Source organism: Canis aureus, chromosome 2 (genome assembly GCF_053574225.1).
Source record: "Canis aureus isolate CA01 chromosome 2, VMU_Caureus_v.1.0, whole genome shotgun sequence".
In the NCBI taxonomy this organism is placed as follows: Eukaryota; Metazoa; Chordata; class Mammalia; order Carnivora; family Canidae; genus Canis; species Canis aureus.
The window spans coordinates 13755872-13777314 of record NC_135612.1 but is presented as its reverse complement, the minus strand read 5'-3'; the positions used below and the strand labels follow the sequence as shown (position 1 = coordinate 13777314).

Sequence of the window (21443 nt, the reverse complement as noted above, 5' to 3'; positions counted from 1 at the left end):
ATTTTTTGAGTGTTGAGTTTGATAAGTTCTTTATAGAATTTGGATATTATCCCTTTCTTTGATAAGACATTTGCAAATATCTTCTTCCGTTCTGTAGGTTGCTTTTAGTTTGGTTGACTGTTTCCTTTGCTGTGCAGAGTTTTTTATCTTGATGGAGTTCCAATTGTTCATTTTTGCTTTTGTATCTCTTGCCTTTAGAGACATGTCTAGCAAGAAGTTGCTGTGACTGAGGTCGAAGAGGTTGCTGTCTGTGTTCTCCTCTAGGATTTTGATGGATTTCTGTCTCACATTTAGGTTTTTCATCTATTTTAAATTTACTTTTGTGTATGGTGTAAGAAAGCGGTCCACTTTCATTCTTCTGCATTTTGCTATCCAATTATCCAAATGCCATTTAGTGAATCCTTATGTTCCTGACCTTAGGGGAAAAGCTCTCAATTTTTGCCCTTTTGAGGATATTAGCTGTGGGTCTTTTTTATATGGTCTTTAAGATGTTGAGGTATGTTCCTTCTATCACTCCTTTCTTGAGGGTTTTTATTAAGAAAGAATGCATCTATTAAGAGGATCATATGGTTCTTTTATTAATCCTTTCTTTTATTAATGTGGTGTATCACGTTGATTGATTTGTGGATATTGAATCACCCCTGTCTTTTTCTTTTTTGATTAGGATATATATCTTTTTCCTTTTCCCCTGCTAAATAAATTCCCATCTACCCAGTAGTGTGCTGGCAAAGAGAAAAAATACATGTGTATGTACATACATTTATTATAAACTTTTCTGATACGTATAAAAGATTTGTTATAAATAACCAAGTATATAATATTCTTTACCATAAATTTCATATAGCCAATTGATTCTTATAAGCTGCTTTTTTGACTATTGCTAGACTCCTATATTCTTAGCCGACCTATGGTCACAATTGATGAAAGAACAGTTCTGACATGAAAGTCTCTTGTATTTTCATTTAAGTTAATAGATAAAACAAAGGTGATTCAATGAAGACATCTGTCATAACTTCACTTGTTCATCTATGGTATGAATGGGTGCTGAACCAGCTATTCATTTTTGAATACTGTAAGAGTATTTTCTGAAGTTTTTTTTTTGTTTTTTTGTTTGTTTTTAGCTACTCAGAGTGTAATAGCTACAAATAGGATACAATTTTGAGTTAAGCATTATTAACATTTTCTCACTTTCATTATTCATTAACATTTTCATTACTTTCTTAAATCTAGGCAATTAACAAAACAATAGATCAAGCCCTGCTTGGTAGCTTTTGCCAATTTAAGCTTGGTGTCAACTGAATTTGCAGATGGAGAACATAGTATTTTCTCCCATTCAGATACAGTAGATGTAAATAACCTCCAGAGCATACATAACAATAAATGTAGTAATATAATTAGGAAATAATAAATTTTGAGTATTTTAACCTTGATTTTTATATATGTTTGATAATTTATTATTTATTTTTAATATAATGTACTTACTTGTAAATTTCTATGATTTAATATTTAATAATGGCCATGTTTCACAAATGATTTGAAAAATTCCCGAAAATTTAAGAGTCATCATTCTTGGGCCAGAATAAGTCTGCTTTAGCTCAGCAATGCCCATCCCTGCAGCAGTGTGTGTCTTACAGGTCATGTCCTGATTTCTGTGTCCTAGGCAGTTCTCTACTTTGATAGACTGACAAAGAGCCACAAAGCAAATTACTTAATGTTACATGTAGATATCTTATATTAGAAGGAAAAGGTTTTAAATTATATTTTAAAGTAAATGAATTTATTATGTTTTTTTTTTTTTTGAAAAAGCTTAGAGAAAAAGTTTGTTGAGTATTTAAATCAAGGTAGCTTAACTAAAGAGGGGCACATGGGTGGCTCAGTTGTTTAAGTGCCCAACTCTTGGTTTCGGCTCAGGTCATCATCTCAGAGTCCTGAGATTGAACCCCACATTGGGCTTCCCACTCAATAGGGAGTCTGCTTCCCTTCTCTTTCTCCCTCTACCCCTCCCCCAACTCATGCTCACTCTCTCTCAAATAAATAAATAAATCTTAAAAAATAAAGATAGCTTAACTAAAGAGTAGCATTTGGAATCATGGGGTTGGTTTGAGTAGTGTAGTTGAAAAGCAAATCATGCAAGGCCCAAACTTCTTATCTTCATTCATGAATTCTGATTTCTGAGAAATAAATAGGCATAATTATAGGTTTTATATTTGTAGTCTAGACCACTGGGATTATTGAATATAATGTTCTAGAGCATTTATTCGTGATTCCAAATGCACTTGGTTTATAAAAATCCAGTGTGTCTAAAGTATGAATTCCAAACATGAAGCTGGAATGTGGGAATAAGTCTCATAGCAAGTGCCCTTCCATCTCTGTTTTTAGGCATCCATGCTTGTAAAGTGATGAACATCTTTCTGTAAGAAGAAGGCCAGTTGCTACCTCCAGTGATGGGTGTATATGGAAAAGTTCCAGGACTAAGAAAGAAATGGCCTTTGTGCATGTCTTAAATATTTCAGAATAAATTAAAAAATACAGAGAGAATAATAATTCATAGTTATTTTCATCTGTTTAAGTTGCAAATAACAAATCCCTTTTTAGTTAGTTTAAGCAGAAAAGGAAATTATTAGAGGATTTTGTGTGGTTCATAGATTCTCTGGAAAAGCCAAAGAATCAGACGTAGAGTCCATGCATTCAGGAACAATGACTAAAAAACACTACTGATTGCTCCAGCAAAGCCACATTGCCATTACTGCTGGACACAGATACTATAACTTCCATTGCTGATTCTGGTCAGTGGATGATGGAGTTTCTACCATGACCACCACCAAATGCTGGGTACCTATCCAACTACAGTCACCAGAGGATGAATTTTGATGGTTTCTGCTTATAAATTCACAATGTTCTCTTACAAATCCAAGTTGCTCATGGATATTCCTTATTGGTAATAGTAGTGATATAGACAGCTAGTGTCTGGGAAAGTGAGTTTCTGGCTTCCACTTTGTGCAAGTATGACAGGAAAACTTGAGATTCCTCATATATAGGAAAACTGTTCAAAAGATTCAGGGTGGCTACAAAGAATGACAAAGATCTACTGTACTAGAACTAATAAGACTGAGATGTTAAACTGGATATATGGTAGAAACTTGTGCTGTTATTTGCAGTTATGGAATTTAACAAGAGTCTAGAGTTATAGTCTTCATGAATCTCAAATGTGTTCTGTACTATGACATACAACTTGAACACTTTGCAAAAAGCAGAAAAAGAATAGTCACTGGAATAGTTGTATTGATAAGGAATTTTTAAAGTTTATTTGTTATTATTATTATTATTATTAGTAATCTCTACATGCAACATGGGGGTTGAACTCACAACCCCTGAGATCAAGATATGCATGCTCTTCTAACTGGGCCAGCCAGGCATCCCAAGATTGCTTTTTAAACTGTTTTCTTAATTTCATATTTTGAAAAGAATATTATTTCCTAAAACTAGGTGAAATTGCTCTACTGGACAGGAAGTTTTCCCCTGAGACAAAACAATATTTAATTACAAACTAGACTAGTAAGTTTGTACTGGTACATGGGAATTCTTGGTGAAATGCAGGAAGTTTTCTTTTTTCCTGAACAACCAGTGCCCTTGAAACCATCCTACTAGGCAAGGTGTTCATTGGTTTTCTTCTGAGGTTCTTTGTTGCCATTCATTAAAAAAAAATTTATTGAACATCTGCTTGAATGCCAAACACTCATTTAGGTTCTGAGAATAAAAAAGCACTGAACAAGACATACAAGGTCCCTGTTTTCATGAAGACAATCATTTAGAGGGTAGCACTGAAAATAAAGTAGTAAACACAGAAATGATTAAGAGAATATCGAAGAGGGAGACTTGTAAGGAAGGTGGTAAGCAGGGCAATGGGATAGAAAGTGACCTGGGCAACTTTCCATGGGATGGTCAGTGATGTCCTCTCTGAGGAAGTGAGAGAGGACATCACTCAGGTCTCATTTTGCTGAGACTTGAATAGCAAGCAGCAACTACCTATGGAACAGTCTATTAGCTTTAACACAGATGCTGCTTGTTTATGTTTTAATCATTAGTCTGGAGTGATGCTTCACTCAATAGTTTTAGAGATGTGATGGTTTTCTCACACTGTTGTGACTTTCTTCCAGTACATCTTGATTATTTTAAAAAAATATTTTATCCCATTTCTAAGAGGACAGTTTTAATTTTCTTATGAGCTCCTTTGAAACCTAAATACTGATGGATAATTTCACAACTATCCTTATGCCTCTAGTTATGTCACTTACCTTCCAAATGGGTAAGTGCAACTATAGAAATCACAGGGTACTAAAGGCCTGTCGAGCTCTATTTTGGAGATGAGGTTAAGACTTTCTGAAATAGGGGTACCTAGGTAGCTCTGTAGTTGAGCGTCTGCTTTTGGCTCAGGTAGTGATCCTGGGGTCCTGGAGTCCTGTATCTAGGTCCCCACAGGGGGCCTGCTTCTCCCTCTGCCTGTGTCTCTGCCTCTCTCTCTGTGTCTCTCATGAATAAATAAATAAAATCTTAAAAAAAAAAGACTTCCTGAAATAAGAGATTGAAGAACAAAGAGAAGTTTCCCAGAGAAGGGAGAAGGAGAGTAGGAGAGAAAAGTCTTCTACATGGAGGAACATGTGCAAAGGCCTCCAGGGAGAGAGAACATGGCACATTTAAGATACTGCATATATTCTGCATTTGGCTGAATTATATAGCACAAGATGTAAAGTGATGAGAGACAGGATGCCAGCAGAATGAGCAGAAGGCAGTAACAGAGGGGCTGGTAAGACTTGTTAAAGAGGTGGCTGAAGAAAAGGATACTCTTCATTCATTCAACACATTTTTATTAAGTGCCTCCCATGCACTATGCACTGTTTCAGGCCCTTGGAATACATCAGGGAAGAAACAGAAGTCCCTCTCCTCATTCAGTCTATTTTCTAGAGGCAGAGGCAGAGGAAGGGAGATAATACACATAAGAATTCCTCTCTCTTAAAAAAAAAATTCCTCTCTCTTTTCTTTGGTTATCTGGCAAAGACTTTATTTATTTATCTACTTATTTATTGAGCATAGTTGACATACACTCTTACGTTAGTTTCAGGTGTACACTATAGTGATTTTACAGGTTTATACTTTATGCTACGTTCACCATAAGGATAGCTATGATCTGTCACCATACAACGCTATTACAATATTAACTATATTCCTTATGTTGTGCCTTTTATTCCCATGACCTATTCATACATAATTGGAAGCCTATATCTATCATTCCTATTCCCCCATTTTTCTCAGTCCACACATCCCACCCCCTCGTTACCATCAGTTAGTTCTCTATATTTATAGGTCTCATTCTGCTTTTTATTTGTTTATTCATTTGTTTCCATATATATAAGTGAAATCACATGGTATTTGTCTTTTTCTGACTGATTTCACCTGGCATGATACCCTCTAGGTCCATCCATGTTGTCGCAAATGGCATGATCTCATCCTTTTGTAAGGCTGAGTAATATTAATCAAGTAAGATGCCAAGGTTTTGAGGATTTTTGAGCTTGATACAATATGGAAGTAGGTTTTCAACTGGAAGCAGTCAAGACTTTATAGGTTAATACCGAATAATATATATGTTGTTGACAGTGGCACTTGAGACTTTGGTGTATTTTTCACTTTTCTGAGTGTAACCAAACTACCATTTCTCAGATGCAAGGGGTATCTTTTCCTTCCTCTTAACCCTGAATTTTGTGGATTCTCAATAGAAAGTATTAATTAGAAAGAGACTAGTGGCTACTTTGGTAGCAAGAATGCTATTGATATCTTAAAGTTATTTGGAACTCAATGAAGTTATATTGTTTTACAGAGATTATTTTCTCAAAATTCTATTTGAGAGAATGCAAGCAAGCACAGGGGGAGGGGCAGAGGGAGAGTGAGAATGAGAGAGAGAGAGAGAGAGAGAGAGAATCTAAAGCAGATTCCACAGTGAGCATGGAACCGGATGCAGGCCTTGATCCCAGGACCCTGAGATCATGACCTGAGCCGAAATCGAGACTAGTAGTAGCTTAACTGACTAAGCTACCCATACATTCCTACAGAGATTCAATAATGTGCCTTTAAGCTAGGACTGCAGCAACCAAATTTCTTTGACATAGAATTTTGTGGAGATTGTACTTAATATGGAGGAATAAATTGTTACAATACCAGCCAATTTGAGGGCACTTTTCACTTCTCAATGTATTTGCCCTATAGTAATTAAGAGTTGGTCATATACCTAATAAGTGAAGTTTCGTGAATAAGCAAAGTTTTGATTTTTATTACTGTGGAGACAGTGGAATGACATTTAGTTAAAAACAAAACAAAACTAGTGTACCCTTTACCAACAGGGTAGATTCCGCTGAAGCACCAACAGATTGCTCTAAAGATAGTTCCACGTTGCCATCAACTTCCTTTTTTGGAGAGAAGAAAGGAATCCAGTTTGAAGCCTCTGTCTCTTTAAAACAAAATGCGAGGTGGCGAACTACGTGGCACTTTTGATTATATGTTGAAACTGCACTAAGTCCCTGAAATCCAAGAGAATATTGCACTCTGGTCCTTTGTGCAGAATGCTCACATGAGTGCTCACAGGAACCAATCCAGAAGCAAATTGCTGCTGATAGTAACTGACAGCATGAATTACTGCACTCTCAGAGACTCTGCCAGCATCAACCCGTATGATCTCACTTTTGCTCATATGGCAAGCAGAATTCGTGCATGTGCTAGAACCAGCCTCCCAAGTTCAGGGAACAGCAAGGTCTCTCAGCAGTTGTTTGAGAAGAGCCGGCACCTTTGAAATGAATCACTGTGGCATCTCATCAGCTCATCCTTATAAAACCAGGGAAGATTTTTCTTTGCTGAGTTTCTGACCCTAATCATGTAAAGTCCCTTAGAAAAAGAGAAACTGACTCATCTGTTTACTCGTCATATGAAAACCAGACAAGTCAATGAATGTAGAGGACAGCATCAATTTCTCTTCCGCAAGCTGACCCGCCTCTGGGTCTGCCACTCCCTATGGTCCATTTGGAGATATTCTGCTCCTGCTAATTTTCATGGCAATTCATAACAACTTTTAGAAATTGTCCTCTAATTTGGAATAAATAAGAATATTGAAAAAAGAATTATGCTCTTTATTAAAAATGCTCAATTAGGGTCACCTGGGTGGCTCAGTTGGTTAAGCAGCCAACTCTTGGTTTTGGCTCAGGTTGTAATCTCAGGGTTGTGAGATTAAGTCCCGAGTAGGACTCTGTGCTCCGTGCAGAGTCTGCTTGTCCCTATCCTTCCTCTCTGTCCCTCTCCCCTCTTTCTTTCTTTAAAATAAATAAAAATAAAATCTTTTTAAAAATGCTCAATTAAACTAAAATATATATGATAGCAAATGCTCTAAAAGTGAACCTATATTTGTATATATTAACACAACAAGGGTCACTAAAATATAATTCAAATATAAGAAGAGCTCACCCCAAATGTACATGCCTGGAAGGAAAAGCAGGAACTGAAAACATTCTTCCAAAGAATGAAATCATAGACCCAATTTTCACAACCCAAGATCAGTCTTGGGAGTACTTCTCTTATTTCAGACTATTACAAAACTTACCTAAATAGTACCAAAATTATAGGGAGAAAAAAAAACTTATGGTTTAATGCCCTTGCCATCATTAGCAATATAATCTACCATTTCTGGGAAAACAGACTTTCTGAGGTCTTGAACTCTGTTCTTGGCAGGTAAGAAGCCTCCCAGGTCATCTTTAAAGGCATATTTATTTTTAATGCTTAAGTCTACACATGTTTTCTGTTAATAAGTTGGAATCTTAAACAAGATTGTTATTCACTCTATTTATTTACCTTAGAAAGTACTCAGTTCTTCTGAAACAATGGTCCCTTTGAAAATGGGTGGGAAATAGAATGTAAAATTGAATTAAAATAGAGGGAAAATAGCCTTTCTTCAGTGCATGTTTTTGGTTTCTCCAGGAGTGATGGACTTCCGCCCTTACAGGATATTTCTCCTGAGTTAGTGCTGCTCTAAGGATAGAGAGGGGGAAATGGGAGAGCCTGGTCCCCTGGTCCATGGGGAACATGCGCTCATTGAGGGTACCCTGAAGGGATGGTTTTTAGATTGGACAGTCTCTCCTGTCTAGGGAAAATTAGAGGTGGAAGATAGACAAGCCAGTGTGCTAACATGAGGTAATGTAGCAGGTAGTGGGCACACAGAGAGGAATGAGCATTTGCCTCTCACCATGGATGTTCCAGGGGCACCTGGGTGGCTCAGTTAAGTGTCTGCCCTCAGCTTGGGTAATGATCCTGAGGTCCTGGGATTGAGCCCCACATTGGCTCCCTGCTCAGCTGCCTCTCCCCCCAGCCTGTGCTCCCTTGTGTGCACGTGCTCTCTCTCATTCTCTCTCTCTCTCAAATAAATAAATAGAATCTTTAAAAAAAATGTTCCACTGGCCCCTCCTGTTCAACATATTCAAAACTCAGTCAATCACTTCTTGTTCCTCCTTCCGTATTCCTGATCTCAGTGAAGGTACCACTGTCCACTCTAGGAAGAAGGCAGAGAAGCTCGGGGCTCCCTCTTGACTACTTTCCATCTCCTATGTACCAGCACCCAATCTATCACAAGGCCTTTCACTTCTAACTCAGTTATCTCTTTCGAATTATCAAATTCTCTTTCAAGTCTTTCATTCCCATTCTAAGTACACATATCATCTCCTTTACAAATAAGTCTCCTAATGGCCTTAGTCTTGTTCTCTCTGATTTGATCTCTATGGTTTCTAAAAGATACATCTGATCATCTCATTCTTCTGCTTAAAAGGATCCCCATTGCCTTCAAGGAAAAATTAATGAAATCTGAACTCCCTGAAATGGCATATTTACCTCTCAATCAGCATTCTTTCTCCCCACCGTTGCTTCCTGATAGTTTCTGTTTCTCCTTTCTTATGTTTGTTTGTTTATTTATTTTTTAAAATTTTTTAAAAGATTTTATTTATTCACTCATGAAAGACACACAGAGAGAGAGAGAGAGAGAGAGAGAGGCAAAGACAGGCAGAGGGAGAAGCAGGCTCCTTGCAGGGAGCCTGATGTGAGACTTCATCCTGGGACCCCAGGATTACATCCTGGGGAAGGCAGGCGCTAAACCGCTGAGCTACCAGGGATCCCCTCTTTCTTATGTTAAATAATTTCTACATGTCTTTCAAATTTTGATTCAGCTATTACCTCTTCCGGGAAACCTTCCTTGACACTCTTTCGGGCCCATATTACAAAATGTTCTCGAAGTTCTCCCCTTGGACCACTGTGTCATGCATGCATCTTGAGGGCAGGAGCAATGTTTTCCTTTTGCCAATTTAGCATCTGGCATAGTGCCTGGGTGATGAATGAATGCAGGGAGTTATCCGAGGAAGTCACACAGAGAAGGTGGAGTTGAACAGAATCAATCTTGGGAGAGAAATAAGATGAAGCAGAGAATGATATTTGAGGCAGAAGGAATAACATGTACAGGAGCATGAGAGAGCTTGTGTTAGAAAACACTTAAGTATTTTAGAACTGCTGGAAATGAAAAGGTGACATAAAGAATTCTGTGGCATGAGCCATGTTCAGTTTAGAGTTGTAACACATTTGTTATAATCTGTGGCCAGCTGATCTCAAGGTTTGGAAAGATTTTTGTTGCTTTTCTTGAGGGTTTTGGTGTAGTTAAGAATGAGGTGTCAAGACAGGATTATATGAAGTACCATACTTATACATTTGCACTTAACAAATTAGCCCTTTTGACACAGAAAACATACAATACACTTTAATTTTATTATTTACAAAAAATTATAGGATACACATATGAATATCTATATTTAAATAAATATTTGTTCGTAGAAGACTATAAGAGATTCAATCAGGCCATGGGACATGAGTCTAAAGTAGTGAGATCAATGTCTTCTGCTAATATTGTGGCATATCTCTGGGATTATACAGAGCCTCCTTGGGTGATAATAGCAGAGATCTAACTTTGCAAATATGATATGGGGGTCAGTGGCCCTTCACAACTCTCAGTCCCTTATCTCCTTACCTGCCCTGCACATGGAAGACTTTAGTGGGAAAGTCATGCTGGAAGCATTTACTCCAGTGAGGTTTCTCTGCTTATTTTTTTCTTCTTTTTAACTACTTAGAACATGACAAGAGAAAAGACAGTTAAAATGAGAAAAGGGAAAATTTGAAAAATGAGAATAGGAAAGGAAGGACATATCAAAGAAAATGTTTAGGAAAAATTGATGAGGTAAAGAACATTTTAGAAAAAAAATAAAATAAGGTACTTTCACATTTCATATAAAATAGGTCACAGGCTCAATTGAGATAATTAATTACTGTAGTTGAAGAAAAATTTCAAAGTGTGATTTCTTCATGCAAACAATGGACGCAGGAACAAGTAAGTCCAGCTTGGATCAAACTAGTGAGCAAACAGATCTTCCTGACCTTGTTGGAAAGTTCAGCTGTCTATCCTCCAGAGTACTGGAAAAGTCCAAGCTGCCTCCAGAGCCAAACTGCCAAACAGATGATCGGTTTATTCCAGATGACTGTTCTATATGCTAGTGTATATCTATACACAAAGTTGTGACTGAATATCTTGCTTTCCTTTTCCTTTTGCTATTTTTTTCTTTTTTTTTTTTTCCTTTTCCTTTTTCTTATACCCTTCTTGCAGTTGTTTCCTCTTCTTGCCATCAGATAAGAATGCATGGGGGTCTCAGAATCTTCACACCAGGAAGCATGCTTACAGTGCTTACTTTTCTCATAAAATGAGCTAGCTGTTATTTCTTCATCCCTTTATAGACTACCTTGAAAATCTTCATTTGGCCGGAAATTTTCTAGATTACGTTGAGCCTTTAGTTCAACTGTTTGCAAAAGTTACAAACTGGAATCACTACAAAAGTTTTTCTTCCTGGGTGTGGCCAAATCCTGATGAGTTTCCAGATCCTGTACATCAGGCCTACCTTTGACTTTTGCTTCCTTCTTGGGGCTGCTGTCACCTTCTGAGGTGAACTTGAGACATGGGGCATCAAATGGTCTTGAAGAGCCACAGTCAACCTCACAAGGAGGTTAGCAAGACTTACAAACCATTGTTTGCAGCTTTTCCTCATTTCTGTGTGCATAACTCTGCTTCAGGCCTTTGTTTCTCAGATGGAGAGAAGTGGGGAGTAGAAGGCTAGAACATCACCGGTGACTGAGTGGAAGAAGCCAGGGTGGAAGAACACGTCCTCCCTAACTCTTTTCCTCTATTTTTATTTTTCTCAATATTTTGGGTTGGGTTTTATCTTTGCTAGAATAGGGGAAAATATCATTTTATACTTTAAGTGACTTTACACACAAATAATTGAAAAAAGGCCAAACTTATAATATTTCATTTATCGTTAGTTGTGTAAATATACAGACATTAAAATAGACAAGTTAGAGACTATTATAACATTCCTTTTTTTGTTGTATAAACATACCAAAAAGATTAGAAGTACTCATTTCATTTGTTGTTTTTAAACTATTGGAAAACCTCAGTGACATCAGTGTTCAAAACATTTTTCTTATTTCTGTAAAATGGAGGAAGAAAATAAAAGGGGGTGTGTTAACTTCTTATTTATATGCATAACATGAAAAACGTTTTCATTCTTAAGTAAATGCCTTTTGTATTTAGTATCCATCTTTAACTTCCTCAGTAGGGATTCTTAAATATTCTTAGTAAAACTTGGTACATTCTCTCTCAGTTCTTTTTCTTATCTTCCATATCTTATGCCCTGATGAACAGCCCTCTGGGTGAGGCGTTCTCCCACAATTCCTACGGTGTCTTCTAGTTAGCCTCTTAGTGGTCTATAGAGCACTACTGAGAAAGTAACCGGTGTTTTGAACTGGAGACTCTTGGCTAGTCAAGAAGTCTTTTTTTCTGCTTGAGTACAGGACCTGGAGCTAGGTGTGGCCTTTACCTCCAGAACCCTCCCTCAGGTTGGAGTAAGGAAGGGAAGAAAGCAGTAGGCTTTGGCTTCACCTAGGATTTATTTACACCTGGGTCTAGAGGAAGGCCTTTAATCATGGAACCTATTTAGGGAAAGGATGGATTGATTTTAAATCAAAGGTAGGTAAAGTTTGAATGCATCCAAATAATGGTGTTATAGGTCAAATTTTTACCATATAAATATGGGACATATGCTTTACAAAGTGGTAGAGATTTTGAATGCAATATGATATTTATTTATTTATTCAACTACTATTTATTGGGTATATTCTAAAAGCCAGGTGCTATGATATGATATGTTAATAGTTGTAAATAAATACAATACAGTCTTTGTTCTAATATAATCTATTTTAAAAATATGGTGTCTCTGGATATATAACATTAGGTATAACAAGAGCGTACCTATTATAAACTAATTCTTGTTTTTGCTTTGATGAAACAAAAATTATATGTAGTAGATAATTAGCTAATTATCATTTCCCTATACTTTAACAGAATAAAAATATTTTTTAACAATTATTTAATAATTTAAATAATTTAAAAATTAATGAAAATAGTTTGAAAAGAAATACTTTGTATTTTGGTAGCCAGTATGTATACATTTTGTCTAAGTAGAAAAAAAATCTCAAGAAAAATAGGTCCCTTAAAAGTTATTTATTTATTTTTTTTTCCTTAAAAGTTATTTGGAATTTATTTCAGAAACACTGATAATTCTAGATCTATTGCCAATAACTTAATTAAGCATTACTTTTTATTTCTTTATTATCTTTGTTTTTTTCTGTCTCCTCATTTTTCTTTCAGCATAGTATCCAGAAGAAAGGGCTTCTGGACCTGCTTTCAAAAAGTTGATTTAAGTCCAATCTTTTCTCTTCATGATTGCATAACCTTGGGAAGTCACATTTACTGTATCTTGGCCTAGTTTCTTGATCTGTAAAATGATAGGATTATATTGAATAATAGCCGAGATCCCTTCCAATTTTAACATTCTCTGGTTCTTTAATCTTCTGGATTTGAGGGTAGAATGTAGATGCAGGGACATGAATACACATTGAGAATTGCTATTAAAAATAGAAACAGCCCAGAAGTTTGGATTTAGTTGGAGTTATGAATGAGTTCTGTTTTGCTTACACTACAACACAGACTTCTACTTTACCAATTCCTATCTTCCAAGGAAAATGCATATGTGTGGGTAAGCAAGGCATTTGAAGTGATTGTAGCTTTTACTCAACAGTAATTCAGAGCCGCTTCAAACTAGAGACAGTGGCATTGTCTTTGGCCAGGGCAGGTACAGCTCAGATAACATCACTCAGATTATGTACCAAGTCACAGCTGTATCACAGCACTAGCCTGAAGGCATCCTGTTGACACAAGGCCCAGGATCCCAGCTCACTTATGACAGCTCCTCACTTAGACTTTCCTTATCCCTTCCTAAACTAGAAGCTCTCTTCCTTCTTTATGATCCTATTCACTTGCATTTGATCTTGTATTAAAATTAGTTCTGTACAATTCTCTCTCACTTGGTGGTTCTGAAACTCCCTGAGAGAACCTAATCTGTCTGGTTTATATGTGTATATCCCATGGTGCCTTGCACAAAGTAGGTGCTCAGTCATTTTTGTTGAAGTAAATATTTCATCTCAGTAGCTGAGACTACTGAAGTTAAAAACAACTACAGGGCAGCCCTGGTGGCCCAGCGGTTTAGTGCCGCCTTCAGCCCAGGACCTGATCCTGGAGACCTGGGATCGAGTCCCACGTCAGGCTCCCTGCATGGAGCCTGCTTCTCCCTCTGCCTGTGTCTCTGCCTCTCTCTCTTTCTTTCATGAATAAATAAATAAAAATCTTTTTTTTTTTTTTAAAAACAACTACAAAAGAATTGTGTTTTATATTTTAAGTTCTAATTCAGGGGTGGAGCTTAATAGAGGTATTGAAACCTGAGCTTAATAGTAGCAGAAGGGCATCCAATGAAAAGTCTCATGTCTACTAAGGTATGGGAATCTTGGCAGCTCAGTCAAGCTGGAAACATTCTTGCCTAGAGTTTTGGAAGGAGACTCAAATGCCTTTGAGTCACCCAAGGGATGATGTTCACCTTAGGTCAGCCCAGTCAGTGATCCACTCTCCCATCTGGAGCTGTCTGCATTTTCCGATAGAGTCTGGCCATGGGTCATACTGTTTCATCACACAATTCTTTACTTGCTATCTATCTAAGGCTTTATGTTACACAAAAAAGTGGTAGCCTGAAATAGAAAATGAGACACTAAATTAAAAAAAAAATCATCTACTATAGAGATTCAATGAAAAAAGTATATGGTTCTCTTTTTGCAACTCTCATTCTTCTCAGTTAAAATCACTTTTAAGTTTTTTAATGGTTTCTTCTATGAATATAGTAATGTGTATTACTATATTAGTTATGGTGAATATAATCTATTAACTTATTTTTTGAGTAATCAGTTTTAATTATTATTGATGATTTTCTGCTATGAATGTTGTAGATTTGACTTATTGAAATACCACTCAACTTTTCTTCCATTCTTTCTTCCAATGTTTGGTATTATATTAGTAATTTCAGGTTTTCTATTGCAACTTTTTTCATCTACAATAATAGTATATTTTATTTTTTGTTTCCTCAACTTTAAGTGTGTCCAATGAATCAATGCTATATATGATGGTGAAAATATTCAGTGGCCCTTTCAATGTGATGGCATGTGTCTTTCTGCATTTTACTCTTTTTTAAAAAAAAAAAAATTATTTACTTTCCTTTATTTTCTTTGTTCTCCTTCTAGATCCCCATTAGGTTGAACAGTGAACTTTGTGGATTAATACTTTATGACTCCTATATTCTCTGTAATGCATTTCATCTTTATATTTTTTCATTCTATGTTATGATATTTTAAAAATTTTATGCTCTTTTATGAATTTTTTAGTTTTGCATTTAAAAAATTTTAAGGGTTGGTTCTTACTGTGATCTATCCTATTTTTATAGATTCTTGTTCTTGTTTTTTAAGATTACAACATCATTTAAAAATTTCTGAAAATTTTTGGGTGCTTGAGTGGCTCAGTTGGTTAAGCTTTCGACTCTTGATTTTGGCTCAGGTCATGATGTCAGGGTTGTGGGATCAAGCCCCAGGTCAGGCTCCACACTCAGTAAGGAAGTCTGCTTAAGATTCTCTCTCTCTCTCTCTCTCTCTCTCTTTCTCTCTCTCTCTCTTTGCCTCTCCTCCACACTGTTTCTGTCTCAAATAAATAAATAAATATTAAAAAAACTTTTGAGGGTTCTAATTAGAATAATCAAAAAACCAATTTCTTCATTTCCTTGCCTTTCTACTATATCCTACTGAGTCTCCTGCTTTGATTTTATCTTGATCTTTCTCTTTAATGCTATTAGTCTTCCTCAAATGTCTGGTAGTCCTTGCTTATTTTTATTTTGGACTACATGTTTAAGTTGATTGTCCCAGGTTGGGGTGGCAGGTTTTCTTGACAGTTTCTTTCCCCAAGATGTCTCTTTCCCTAATTGAAGGCTCTTTGTATGTAGTTAGAGCTTATTATCTGCAGAATATGCCTAAGGGTGAGTGGGTAAGGTAAACTAAGCTCATATCAGCAGTCTGTATTTTTCCCAGGAAGCTTACCTAATTTCTTTAGGTGCCTGTGCTGTTTTTATCTGGGAGGAATGTATACCAAGTTGCCTTTTATTCTGTACACAGAGATCCTGGAGTGTGTTTGTGTGTGTATGAGAGAGAGAGAGAGAGAGAGAGAGAGGGAGAGAGAGAGAGAGAACTAATGCAGCTATTTTATTGAAGGACTTTCAGTACCCCTCCCCCCCCATTTCTCCTCTCCCCCACTATACCTGCTCACTCTGAGCTAGGAGCCTTTCCAAAGTCCCATTAAAGTTGGGTTCTGCTCTTCACTGTGGCTCCCTTCCTGTTCTGTACTGCAGCCTCCTGTGCTCCATTTCACTTAACACAGCATTTTGTCTGCTTTCTAGTCCTACATATGTGTTACTTTAAGTTACAAAAAGGAGTAAAAACCCTCAAAAGCCCAACCAAGATTCAAATTTCCTCTCCAGAGATGGAATTCTTAACTTTTATGCTATATTGCTTCTCATAATCATGCCATTAAAAAAATAAATCTCCTCAAAAAATTAAAAATAGATCTACCCTATGATCCAGGAATTGCACTACTGGACAGTCACCTAAAAAATACAAAAACACTAATTCAAAGGGATATATGCACCCCTATGTTTATTGTAGTGTTATTTACATTAGCCAAACCATGGAAGCAACCCAGGTGTCCCCCAAAAGATGATTGTATAAAGAAGATATGGTGGGTATGTGTGTGTGTGTGTGTGTGTGTGTATATATATATATATATATATATATATATATATATATATATATATATATATATATCTTTATAGGAATATTACTCAGCCATGAAGAAGACTGAAATCTTGCCATTTCCAACAACATGCTTAGAGTTAGAGAGTATAATGGTAAATAAAAAAGTCAGAGAAAGACAAGTACCATAAGATCTCACTCATATGCGGAGTTTAAGAAACAAAACAGGCGAACAAAGGAAAAAGGGAGAGAGAGAGAAAGAGAGAGAGAAACCAGTAACAGAATCTTAACTATAAAGAACAAACTGATGGTTACCAGAAGAAACGTGGGTAAAGGGATGTGGTAAAGAAGAGATGGAGATTAAAGAGTACACTTACTATGATGAAAATAAAATAAAATAAAACCCATGAGAATAGAATAAAGTTGGAGCATCAAATAAAAGTTGATGAAATATGGTCTTAAAAATAAAGACATTTTCAAGAAAAGACTCAAAAAATGAATATAGTTCTATAGTGATGAGGAGGGCTGAATTATGAAATTCTGGTCATGCAATTTAAAATATTTTCAGTGGAAAGAAAATGGGGAGGCAGGTAGAGAACCTGGCATATTTACAGGTAGAGAAGCTGTCTAATAAAGCTGGAAGATATCTATGTAAGTGGTGGATGAGAGAACATATAACTAAGGGGAATACAAAGGTCTAGGATAAGAATTTCAAGAGAGTTAAAGCCAAAGATTAGCTGAGGCTTACAAAAACCACTAGAGACAGCAGCAGCAATTTTTAGTGCTATTTTCAGAGCAATAGATAGATGAAAATTATAGGTCCATTGCTTGAGAATGATGGTATCATGTTAAAAGAAAACACTACACATCCGCTTTTCTTTTGCCTATACCAAGAAGAATATCTTTAAGCTGACAACATTGAGAGATCATTGCATTAAGAGGTCGTTGATACACACAATGAAAGGAGTCTAATGATAACAAATATTTTTGATTAATTCAAATCGCCAGATCCTGGCAATTTACATTTTAGGCAATATTGATTTGATCATAGTAGTACCATATTCTTTGAGAAATTTTGGAGAACAGGGAAAAAATTCAAGAGAATGGAGAAAGGTACTTATGACCCTGAGTTTCAAAACTTCCCATCCCATCAGTGTCATTCTTGGCTATGTGTCTTGCTGTGCCAATGGAATATGAGAGGTAACATTAGCTACTTCCAAGAAAAAAATCATTAGGAAACACTGTATTTTCTGCCATCCCTGTTGAAAAATATGTTATCAGTGTTTTGAATGATAGCATAGATGTTATATTTCTCAACTTTACACAATATAGGACCCATTACATAAGATACTCTCAAGAAAAGGGAGTAGGATGGAAAAATTAGAACGAAAATGATATCTGTTGAAAAGATACTGAAGCAAATGTAAAGCATATCTTCAGTGAAGATACTGAAGCAAAACATTTCAAGTTAGAAATGTTTAACCTGAATAAATGTGTCACTTAAAGTTGTATTTGTAAGCATCAGTTGTATTGAATGAAGGAGAGCTGCTGCTTTGTGTTTAGGTGAAACCAGATAGCATGGAGTGGTCCAAACCTCAAATAACATTAGAGTGCTGCTGCCTCTATAAAAATGAAGGGAATCTGAAGCTATATTAACAGAGTTGGGTGTACAGATTATCAATATTAGTATTATGTATTAATATTATATCCAATTCTTGGCACTAATTTTTAATAGGAATGTTGATAAAATCCAAGGATGTTGGGATCAGTTTGCTGAGTGGAGTTGGGCAGGTAGAACTAGTGGGTCTAAACCTAAACCAAAGGAAAGGGATGATAAGGGAAAGGCTAAAAGAGTAGGGTACAATTGCAGATGTGTTCATACCTAAGGAGGGAGCAGGCTAAATTTTCATATATCAAGATCTGCTTGGCTGCTTTTGACCAGACCACTGCTTTCTTAATCAAGCCTGCTTCCTGGTGATATTAAGTTATAAATACATAAAAGAGACATACTGAATAAATGCACATCATGAAAGATCTGTCTAATCCTGGATGATCAGCAGGATCACTCAAGGACCTTTAAAAAATGCAGATATCAGGCCTCACCTCAGACCTCTTGAACCATTACTTCTGGTGGTATACTCTGGGAATCTGTGATTTCATAAAACTCCATCGATTCTAATGATCTTATGATTTGGGAGCCACTATGTCTTGTGACATGGTTGGTGTTCATGAGGTAAGAGGTGGATTGGAGAACATTAGTATATTGTCAAGGGAGGCAAGGCTAGGGCAGTGGTTCCCAGATTCTGGTCTTTGTGGACAGTGCAACTTTTTTTTTTTTTAAGATTTTATTTATTTATTCATGAGGGACAGAGAGAGAGAGAGAGAGAGAGAGAGAGGCAGAGACACAGGCAGAGGGAGAAGCAGGCTCCATGCAGGGAGCCCAATGTGGGACTCAATCCCGGGACTCGATCATGCCCTGGGCCGAAGGCAGATGCTCAACTGCTGAGCCACCCAGGCTGCCCTACAGTGCAACTTTTAAAAGAAATGGGGTTCATCATCATAGGATGGCTGACTTTCTAGTAGAACAAACCAACCAACCAAGCAAACTCTTATCCTTATTGTTCCATTAGAAAGCTGCCTTCAGCCCAGGGCATGATCCTGAAGACCTGGGATCGAGTCCCACATTGGGCTCCCTGCATGGAACCTGCTTCTCCCTCTGCCTATGTCTCTGCCTCTCTTTCTTTCTGTATCTCTCATGAATAAATAAATAAAATCTTTTTTTTAAAGAAAGTTAAATTTTAAAAGGATTTGGGCAGCATAGAGTATAGAAAGCAATTTCAGTCTTTTACATTGAATGAACTTAGCCATTTTTCTCATTTCACCATGGACTGGTAACAGTGTCTTTACATTGTGGCATCATTTGGTATGTCAGCATTTGAGAACCAACAGTATAGGGTATGCCCAGTTCCCTATGTTCTCTGGAAACATGTTGCTTTGCAGGGTTAGGTGGTTCATAGTTGTTTTGGGGACTCTAGTTCTGACAGTAGTGGAGGAGAAGGCTCTGAAAAGAGAATATGGATGATGTGGTGGGATGCAGGGGCACCTTGGATGATAAAGGATCTGTGAGCAATTGTTTGTAGAAACTGATTGTTTATATGTAGAAGAAAAACTTGCGTAGATCTGAAAGCTGTATTAAAATGTAGGAAAGCCTTTCATATATAATAACCCTTGTCATGGTAGAGGGCAGTCCTAGACCCATGTGAGGAAGTCATTTGCAGACCCATTTCAGTTTAATGTAAACAAAAACTTTCTCAAAATCAGACATCTCTGATAACGGTTAACTACATGGATATGAGATTGCCCACTCTGGAAAAGCTTAGAACACATCTGAGTAACAAGGAATGTGAACGAAAGGGTTCTTGACTAAGTTGGAGGTTAGATTAAAATCACTGGTTTGGGAGCTCCTGGGTGGCTCAGTCGGTTAAGTATCTGACTCTAGGTTTTGGCTCAGGTCATGATCTTAGGGACGTGAGATGGAGCCCTGTGCTCAGCATGGAGTCTGCTTGAGATTCCTTCCCTCTCCTTCTGCCCCTTACCCTGCTTGTATATGTGCACTCTGTCTCTCTTAAATCAATCAGTCAATCAGTAAAATCTTTGAAAAAAAGCAAAAGAAAGAAGGAATTTTTTTTTTTTCCTGGGGAGAAAAAGAGAGAGAGAAAAGCAAATCATAACAGATCTTAACTGTAGAGAACAAACTGAGGGTTGATGGAAGGAGGTGGGCCAGGGGCAATGGCCTAAATGGTTGGTGGGTATGACATAGTGCACTTGTGATGAGCACTGGGTGTTGTATGTAAGTGATGAATCACTAAATTTTACTCTTGAAACCAATTTTACCATATATGTTAACTAACTAGAATTTAAATAAAAGTGTGAAGAAAATAAAACAAAATAAGCTGCTAAAGCTTAAGACAAAAATAAATACATAAATAACATAACTAAAGTAAAATAAAATAAAATAAATAAAATAAAATAAAATAAAATAAAATAAAATAAAATAAATAAAATCACCATTTTCTAAGCCTGGCAGCCCTCAATGACACCTGGGAAGCCTTTTAAGCAGATACAGATTCCTGGACCTCAGCTTAGATCTCTAGAAACAGAAACTCTATGAAGGGGGTTTAGGAATCTGTGTGTTTAATAGGCCTTGAAGGAAATTCTGAGTAAAGTTGCCTATAGCCTTAGAAAATAATTGGATGAAGTAAATGCCAGAGTCTTGAAAGCATCTTTGATGAAGGATTCTCTAAAAATCGTAAAGAGCATTTTTGTCATGGCATCAATATTTGAATATCTGCTTAATATCACGTGCTTTATTATTGGCTATTTAAAAGTTATGTCTGAAACAACCAGTTATCTACACATCAATACAAACTATAGCTTCGAACTGTTTTTAAAACAAAATTTGCTTTGAACTTCCAAGAGAAATTAGCCTCACATGAGGAAAAGAACTCATGGGCCTAATTATTAAATATGGATAAGTAAACTTGCCAAACAGATACCATGTTTGTGCCAAAAATTTTTTATTTACAAGATCCAAATGATTTTCTTTCTTTCTTTCTTTCTTTCTTTCTTTCTTTCTTTCTTTCTTTCTTTCTTTCTTTCTTTCTTTCTTTCAAGATTTATTTATTTATTATTCAGAGAGAGAGAGAGAGAGAGGCAGGGCACAGGCAGAGGGAGAAGCAGGCTCCCTGCAGGGGGCCTGATGTGGGACTCAATTCCGGGTCTCCAGGATCACACCCTGGACCAAAGGCAGACGCTCAACCACTGAGTCACCCAGGGATCCCCTGATTCATTCTTTCCAATACCAAATCTCACGTTGGCTTAAAATAATGTTAAATATATGTTTATTTCTGTGAAAGAGAACTTTCATTGGGCCTTTTGTTACTTTGAAATGATTTTTTATTTTCATGATATTTCATTCTGTTATAGCTTGAGTGACTATCTTAGTAATAGAATTATCAGGGAGACTGCAGAGCAGCCCAAAGGTCCTCTTACTTGTTTGTAGAATCTGCAATTCTGATCCACACTGTTGTTTT

General features: G+C 36.7%; 1 protein-coding gene across 22 annotated transcripts in view; it reads left to right on the top strand.

The window, feature by feature from the left end:
- Positions 1-21443, top strand: part of LOC144292990 (uncharacterized) — a 329341-nt gene that overhangs the window by 217269 nt on the left and 90629 nt on the right. The gene's annotated exons all lie outside the window — the stretch shown is intronic.